Genomic DNA, 9,416 nt, shown 5'->3' with positions numbered 1-9,416 from the left:
GTGACAACAGATTAAATGTAGAGGCAGTCACCCATGTGCAGCTCTATTCATTTCAATGGGGCTAATGGAAATGACTGAATCTAAAATGCTTGCCTCTTTAGCAGTCCATTGTAAATGAATGGAGCATTACCAGGCATCGGCGACCACCACTCCCATTCAAGCTTCTCACTGTGCGTGGTGCAGTGAACCCGGATAAGGAGGATAGGAGAACACAAGAACATTTCCTTCTAATCATGAAAGGGACATAAAAAGGAAATAACAAAATAAGCTAAAATTGAAGTAACACACAATCCTAGAGACTGCATTTTCCTAAGGGTATATACTCAGACAGTACGGTTGTTTCCACGTGGCAAACTACAAGCTGCTTTACGGTGGACTGCTGTGGTTTAGCAGCTAGCACAGATGCTGCTTATTAAAGCCTCAAAACTACAGCAATTTGTGGTAAAATCGCATGCGGCTTTTGCTGCTCACTTCTGGGATGAATCTGAATATATCTTGAGGGTTGAGTTTAACATGGTGGTCTAGTATTGCACCACAAAACTATAGGAATACTTGCATGTACAAAAAGTGACCTCCCCCCCTCCCAAATTACAATTGTCACTTCTTGGTAGATGGTCCTTCAGCTAGTGATGGTCCTAAAATGGCATCTATGGAAAAACCTATATCGGTACTGCAGGAAATGTAGCATTTTCATCCCCAACTACAGAATAAGTCCTGCGATGAGGTTCCAGTGCCACCCTGGAGAGGGCACACAGCAGTCTAATGATAGCCAAACTCTAAAGGTAGGGATTTGAGGAATGTCTAATTCCCGCAATTTAAAGGAAATCTGTCACCTACTTTTAGCCCTATGAGATAAGATTATGGGCTAAAAGTAGGCGACCCGCTGAGTCTGTGGATGTTAGTGTTATACTTACCTGCCCTGTCGTTCCACCACTGTGAGCGCTGGAAGCTGCTGCTTAGTGATTTGAATGGATCTGCTAAGTCGTCCGCCCGTTCAAAATTTATAATTGCGCCTAGTTCGGACAAGTGGAAAAAGTGTCTGAAATTGTATAAAACACATAATAAGTGTGCGAAAAGCATGTAAGATAGTTTACTGGTTTCATTCACAGAAAACTGTTGGTTTTTTGACTAGTAAATAAGCCCCATAGTGTCAATGCTTTTCTGTATGTGTGAAAGCCCTCCTCTGTACAACCTCTGTATACCCACTACCACCACAAATTACCACGATGCTGAACATACATTACATAGCTGCACTGATGTGTCCTTCATCAATGGATCTAGCCCTCAACACTGCGTCCGTATAGCCAAAATAGAGCCATACATTTTGGGAAGGGGTGAGTTTTAAAGCGTACCTGAGTAGTCAACAAGTGTTCTAGAACGGGCTCTTCTTACCTTCCTCTCATCTGCTACTGCTGTTTGCACTCCATTTCCTGTCTCTACGTTCTCATTTTCAGGTGGTCTTCCCCATTCTTTTGTTCTGCTGTTTGCTATCCACTATCAGGGAGGGGGCATGTAACAAGCTTAGCATTCCACCAGTAGTTCACTGCCCTGACTTCCTTGCTGGGGGCATGTAACAAGCTTAGCATTCCACCAGTAGTTCACTGCCCTGACTTCCTTGCTTTCACCTAAAGTTGCTATGGAAACGTCCATTTGTCCTTGGTACCACAGAAGCTCTGTACCTAATGACCGAGAGTGGATTGCAGAGAAGCTGGAAGGGAGACCCCTAGTGGCAGCCACTATAAACAATATTTAGTGGTAAAGCAACATAATTTTTAATGCAAGTATATTACAGAAATGATGAGACAAACACAAGCTAGTAGATGAGCAGGACTTGTTTGAAAAATCCCTGCCCCTTTAAGTATGAGTTAATCTCTAAAGGGTTAACCAATCAATCTGAAGGTCTGATAAATGAAATTTTCACCATACAACAAACAAGAGAAAGAACCATCAGACATACATGACCAGTTCAGCAGGACTGTGTCATCTTTCGGCACTTTATGGTTTTTTTGCCAAAACAGGTTTGCGTTTTGTTGGTTTAATAAAGAGGTTGTACCAGAATTTCAAGTTATTCCCCATCCCCACCAGTCTCTAGAATGGGACTCCCATGTCCCGCTCTCCTGTCACTGCGGGGCTCACTTCTCCCTCTGCAATGATGTCAGTCTGAATGGAGCGCTGGCCGTCCATGCGTGATCACCGTTCCATTCATTTCAGTGAGGCTGACGGAAATACCCGAACGGCTGTCGCTAGGTGTCTTGGCAGTCCCAGGGAAAGTGAATGGAGCACCAGAGCACTTGCGCAAGGTGGAGCGGTGCAGTAACCCCACAGTGAGGATGAAGAGGGACATCCGGCTTCTATGATGGGGTGGTCCCAAACCCCACACTAATAAATCAATGAATAGGGAAGCACAGATGTGAGAGAGTCCTAAAATTCATCAGCCTGGAAAGTGCAATGCAACAAACATCGGCCATGAGACGTTTTAAAGGCATGGATGACTTTTAGGAGATAATAAAATAACTAATCACTGACAGCAAGCAGAGATCTTGGAAATAGTGAAAAATGCAATGCAAAGAACAGTAAAAAGTCACAGAACTTTTAATTGCACAGTCATTAACCCTTTCACATCTTGTATCTGATCTCGTCTGGCAATCAGATCTCCCTGCATAGCTCCGACGGAGCGCTGTCCTGCATACTTTTAGAAACATGTGCTATACACTTTGTATGTAGTTATAGGATGCTTTTGTATGGCACCTAAAGTAAATAAGCTGTGCAGTGTACGGGTGGCTGGGAAATTGGATTGGAAAGGGTTAAATGGGTTTTCAGTTCCATGTAAAGTAAACTCAAAAGGGTCTGTCCGGGACTTTGGGAGTTTTTTCTGTTGATGACCTACTGTGTCCTTAGGATAGGTCATCAATAGATGATCGGCGGTGCTCCATCGCTTGGGGTACTTAACTGATCTACTTATTCCCAACACCGCTGCTACTACGAACAGCAAAGTAAGCGAATTTCAATGTCCGTAGTACAGCGGCCCATGTAGCTATCGCAGACGCAGCTCCCACTGAATTTAATGTAATACCAACCTGGGCTGTTGCACTACAGAGCAATATGCTTCTTGTGCTGTCCATACTGTCAGCGGTGCCAACAATCAGCTGATTGCTGTGGATCCAAAGCGGCAGCCCCTTACTAATCACCTACTCATGACTTACCCTAAGATGGAAAAAGCAACAGAAAAAGTCCCGGAGAACCCCTTTACTCTCTGTATAAACAAAAAGTTCTACAACTTTCTATTACACAAGGTGCCTCAAAAGTGTGGAAACATGAAAACGGTTTGGCAGACACTGATCCAATCTTGCATATAAGCTGCGGAGGAAAGGGGAAATCTGTTAGGCCATGTCACTGACTAGACGGCCATTTTCACTGCCGCTAACTTGGATTCAACTCAAATTTTTCCATTGGGAAGGTCGGTGTATGATATATCAGACTGGAAGAGAATTTTAACAGAAACCAATGGTGTGCCTCACTTTAACACAACGTTACTCTTTGTCATGTTAACACAGTGATTTTACATCAATACCGGCATTGTGAATGATGGCGTTATCTCAAGCAGACCGTGTTGAGCGCGCCAAACCTCTCGCCAAATTCTCAGCAACAGTAGTTGTCGCAAAAAAAAAAAAAAAAAAAAAGATCAAAAACCGTTATGGATGAAGCATCAGCAACCGCTGTCTGGCCTCAAACAGCAAGAGCCCACAATGTAGTACTCATCTATCTCAAGAATGTGTGGTTAGTGCACAAATCTCTGCTAGATTGCTACAATGTATCAGTCCGCTGGTCAGCCCACATTGTGCTATCTACACTGGATAAGGAAGCTACCAGGAAAACATGCTGAGTGCTGCTTCTAGTATCAAGAGGTGTTGACCACGATACAAGATGTATTTGTACTTTGATGAAGTGCTGACCGAAGCAAATGCCATAAAGTAGCGCAACTGCCTGCTGCTCCTCGCTGAGCTGCGCTGCCGACTTTCAACTTCCATTGTCCGAAATCTTTCTAAAAACACAAATCTTTTCTAAATCTTGTCAAAATCCAAATTCACGACTCGTTCTTGCGGCCAGGAGGAAAATTGTCTCCGAAATGTCCTTAGTCTGGAGCAACGTCCCATGGGGAGACCGATGTGGGAAGTGCTGTCAGAAGGAATTAAAAGGTGGCGTGGTGACGTAGCAGCGCAACGCTTCTGTACACGGCTTACTAATAGCGGAGCCTCAATCACAGTTCAGCGAGCTTTATGCATCCCTAAGAGACGGGAAGGAATCTGCAACTGAAGACTCTTCTGCAGACGACTTCAATAACAGCTCCGCTCCCCAGTTTGTTATGTAGTTGGGGTTTTAATATATCTTCTGATTCTTGCCTTGTATAGGTCTCTGGCTATCATGACAAAAAGTCTCAAATATCAAGAATTTCAAGTTTATCTTAAAGGGGTTGTAGCAGAATAGACTTATTACCTATTCATGGAAAAGGTGATTAAAGTCTGATAGGTGGGGGTTTCACCGCTGAGATACCACCACCTCAGTGAAAGGGGGTCCCAAGTCTTCCTCACTGCGGACTCACTGTACCCATCTGTTATGATATCAAACTGAATGGAGCAGCGGTCGCACATGCGTGGCATCACTTCATTCATGTCAACAGGGCTGCGGAAATAGCACAAATGCTTAGTTATCTTTGGCAGTCCCACTGAAGATGAATGGAGAGTCACTGTGCAGGTGTGACTGCTTCTCCATGCAATCTCCTCCTGAGGGGTGATGCAGTAAGCCCACATTAAGGAGGGGACACAGGACCCCTGTTCTCGGGATTGGTGAGGGTCTCAGCAGTGAGAACCCCATTGATTAGACTTTTATTACTTATCCTATGGCTAGGTGATAAGTCTATTCTGCTACAACCCCTTTTAGATATTCTTTCTATAGTTTGTGCTAACAGAAGGACGGTATAGTATATTACATGGGTTTTCCAATTAAAGACATATTCACCATCCCTAAGGGTCTAACTGCCCCTCATGACATGGCAATACGCATGCATAACCACTGCTCTACTCACTTTTATAGGACCGGGAAAAGGTTGCCGATCACATTGATCTCCCTCCATCCCATAGAAGTGAACGAAGCGGTAGGCATGTGCACTGTTGCTCCATTCACATAGGTTATACTGGGTGCGCAGATCTCAGGATTGCTGGGGGTCCCAGAGGTTGGTTAAGGATAAATAAATCTGACTGGAAACCACTTTTAAAAGGGGAAGTCCCATCTTGTAAAGACATAAGACTATGCTATTACATTACAATAAGTGGTGGGTTTGCTCTTTGGGACCCTCACCTATTCTGAAAATGTCAGGTATGCGGCACTTATATAGCACTGCACCTCTGGCAACCTGTATGCGAGAACTGCAGCCGCTCTATTCACAGGATGTGGCCTATGTGCAAAGAAAAACCGCGGAAAAAAGGTGCTTCCCCAACACAGCATGCCGTTCCTCAACAGGATCAGTGGGTGTCGAACAGGGAAATTAATGGCGCTATACACCATGTTCCAAATTATTATGCAGATGCCATTTGTATTTGTCTTCCCCAGCAAACAGTATGTGCAAGGATTGTTTATCCCCGACAGTTTTATTACAATGTGGGTGTTATTACTAGTGGAAGGACCGATGATGGCGATGACTTTTTTATATTGTGAAATGAACACCAAATATGTTGTTCCAATTCTGCAGAATTCAGTGTTTGAGCCCATAATGACATTCATCTCATTTCCAACATAAATCTGTTATTTGCTGTATTTACAGATTATTTTGTAAGAAATAAACAGACTGTAACAGGGTGAGAGGTGTGGTCTGGAATGGAAGATATGTCACAGAGGTTGTTAGCTTCTGTGATGTAGATCAGTCCAATATTACTCCAGGCCAGATCTTACACCAAAACAAGCAAGCTATGTAAGGAGACAGGTGGAAGTGAGGAGGAGGTGTGTGTGTCTGGGAGAACCAGACTTCAGTTGTAACCTGACTTCTGTTGTGAGGAGAGAGATGCTGTGGACAAAGAGCTACGCTGTCCAGCAGGACACCTGGGGAACTCCGGCCCTAGGACTGGGGTCTGGAGACACTACGACTTAAAGACCAGCTGCGCTCTGGACAACTACAGGTTTGTGAAAACAAACAGACTTATTACTGTTTCCCTCAGCTGTGGACTTAATTGCTCCTCCTGTGGACTGCGGAGGGTTAAATTGAAAGGACTTTTGCAAACTTTATCATTTCTCTGGAGACCCAGTTGTTTATGTTCTGCTAAAACTTATATGAATAAACTAACAAAGAAGTAAAAGTGACCATTTGGCATACTTATTAACCTCCGTGGCGTTACAAGACCTTAAAACCAAAAGTTTATATTTCTAGATTTAGTTCCACATCGATAAAGGAGCCCTTCTTTGAGCACTTGTACAACAGTCTTATTCACTGAGCTGGTAAGTCCATGTGTAGTTTCTGCTTGTAGTTCTTGTATTGCCTCCCAGCACTGCTGATTTGATGTATACAGACACCCACTGGTTTCCAATAGGATCGAAGTCAGGAGAGAATGGTGGGCAAACTAGGATTCTATCTCCTTTTCTACCCATCGCAGGCCAGAAGTCACTGGATCTCTGCAGCCTGGGATGATGAATTGCCTTGTATGAACATGAATTTATTTTAGAAGGCACAATTCTTCTTTTTACACTGCGGCAGAGAATGCTCAGATAGGAACTCCATGTAGCTTTTATTTTTACGTCTCCACTTCTATTTCTGGGTATAAATCATATACAAAGCCAGACAGCACTATGGGGCATCGTAGATATTGGCCACAGTGTGAATGATGGAAGATTTCATATGGTTTGTAAGTACAATGCCCAGTGACTCGCATACATTTCTTTTGCAGCCTGTTTTTCTTCTCTATTTGCATAAAGTTTGGGGTAAGTCTCATACTGGCCGAGCACCAGAATAGTGCTGCAGAAAAGCTGCAAGTTTTTACATAACCTGTAATTGCCCCAAAATCTGCAACCTTTTGGCCTTTTACTGTCACTTTTATAAAAGTGTATGAAACCTTGTGCAAGACCCAATAAATTTACACCAAACCATTAGTGTAAATTATAGACCAAATCTACACTAGGTGTCTAGTGCAAAGCTGCCAGAGATCTGATGTCTTGGTGCGCAGAACAACAAGAGATACAACACAATTATTAGGAGTGCACCTCTTAATAAACTTGTTTCAACTTACTCCACCAAGATCGGTGTTAATAATGCCGGTCTTAGTGAATTATCCCCTTGTATGTCTACTTGCTGACTGAACTCAACACATACTCCTATTAAAAAGCACTGAGCGGATCCAGCGAGATATGAAGACGTTGGATGTAGCAAGGCTATATTTTGGGCCATCAGGGATTACAAGTCTGAGTGTCTGAAAGAGGCCAATTGAAAGATGGGTCAGCAAAGTACATACTAGATCCAGTTTGTGAAGAACAAGCGCTCTTGTATGAATTACGACGGGGTAAAAAGAAGGCAGGACTATGTCCTCATTAAGGTAGAAAGTCTACACCAGCTTAGATAGAGAGGAGGGGACAGGACATAGGATCACCTTGTCCTGTGGATAATGGTGAATAGAGGTTTGGCCGACAAGTCAGCAAGCACGGAAACCCTGCAGATGGAGGTGACCGCTACCAATACAGCCACCTTCCAGGTGAAAAGGTGAGCTGGAACCTCACCTTAATGGCTCAAATCAGTGAGACTGCAGCACCTCCAGTACTAAATTAAGGTCCCATGGAGGGTCAGGAGAATGGTATGGAGGGGCGGCATGAGCGAACCCTTGTAGAAAAGTATGGACAACCCACTTTTAGCCTAGTGTTCCTTGAAAAAGTATGGATAGTGTGGATAACCGACCTTTTAGGGAACTAATGCTAAAGCCCATATCCAGGCCCTCCTGTTGGAAGAACAGGGGGTGGGATAAGGAAAAACATGTAAGGTGGGAGATATGTTTTTTCCACCAGAGAAATAAATGTTTTCAAATACAATAATAAACCAGAGAGGAGGAAAGCTCTATAGCCCTCATCATAGTTTGATGATTGGCTCCACAGATCCACGTCTCTTAAGACAGTGGTTTCAACTGCCACGCCTTAAACGAAGTATAGACAAACTCGGTTGGAAAAGGGATCTCTGTAAGAGAAGATCTTCTCAAAGAGGGAGGTGCCATGGAGAGTAGACAAATAGGTCAACGAGATCCGCGTACCATTCCTGGCAGGGCCAATCTGGGGCAATGATAATCACTTGGAGATTTTCCATTTTGATCTTCTTGAGAAATCATGGGGTTAGTGGGCAGAGAGTAAAGATGTACAGAAAGGGTTTGTCCTTCCAAGGGTTTACGAGTGCTTCCACTGTTCAATCAGGTGGATCCTGAGACCTGGCCACAAAGATTGGAAGCTTGCGAATTGATTCTGGATGCCATCAGGTTGACATCCGGTTGGTCCCACTTTCAACGAAGTGCTTGAAAGACTACCATTCTTCTGGGTCAACTGTCTCGCTGCTGAAGTATAAATCAGCTATCCAGTTGTCGACTCCCGAGATGGATCTGTGAGGAATGTAGTCACCAAAGAAGGGAGCTCTGTGTTTGCAGAAGTATTGGATCTTTTGATCGAGACTCTATTGATTATTCCCCTCTACTCCTTAGGCAGACCTCATCTGGAAAACTGTGTCCAGTTCTGGGAACGCCAGGTTTAAAAAATACAATCGACAACCTCAAGCAAGTTCAGAGAAGAGTTACCAGGATGGTCTGCAAATTATGTGCTATGAGGAACGGTTAAAGGAGTTTTGTCAAAAAAAAAAATATATATATATAGACTTCCCAGGCAGTCTTCTTACTGCATGTTCTACTCACCTATCTTCTCATGGCTTCTGCATTTGCCCGGGTGACGTCACCTCCATAAGGCTGGATCCTCTTCTCCCTGTTTTAGAGCGTCCATTAGCTGCAGTTCACTTCCTGCAGGGAATGCCCAAAGTGCTCTTAATCTAAATGTGGAAGATCCAGTGTGCCTTCTTGCGTAGTAATTTTTTGTTTAGATGCCCCTTATGGAGACTAAATTCTGTGACAAATGACCCACAATATTAGTCGAGTAAGATAGTCTCCATGATATCAATTAACATGCCTTGCATCGGGGCTGTCCATTTTTGTGCTTAGGTGTTTGGAAACGTGCTTCCTAAGCTCTTCACCCGTTTTACCTGTGCTGCGACAGGTCATTTCCTGCTTTATTAGATAAATTTTGCTGTCTACTGCATTGATAAATATACAGGCGTTTCTGACAAGTGGACGGAACAAATTAGAGTCCTAAACACCAAAGGGACGTTGAATTCTACAGTTAGAGTCCCATAGAAA

Source organism: Eleutherodactylus coqui, chromosome 11, assembly GCF_035609145.1.
Source record: "Eleutherodactylus coqui strain aEleCoq1 chromosome 11, aEleCoq1.hap1, whole genome shotgun sequence".
Classification (NCBI taxonomy): Eukaryota; Metazoa; Chordata; class Amphibia; order Anura; family Eleutherodactylidae; genus Eleutherodactylus; species Eleutherodactylus coqui.
This window is presented reverse-complemented; position numbering follows the sequence as displayed.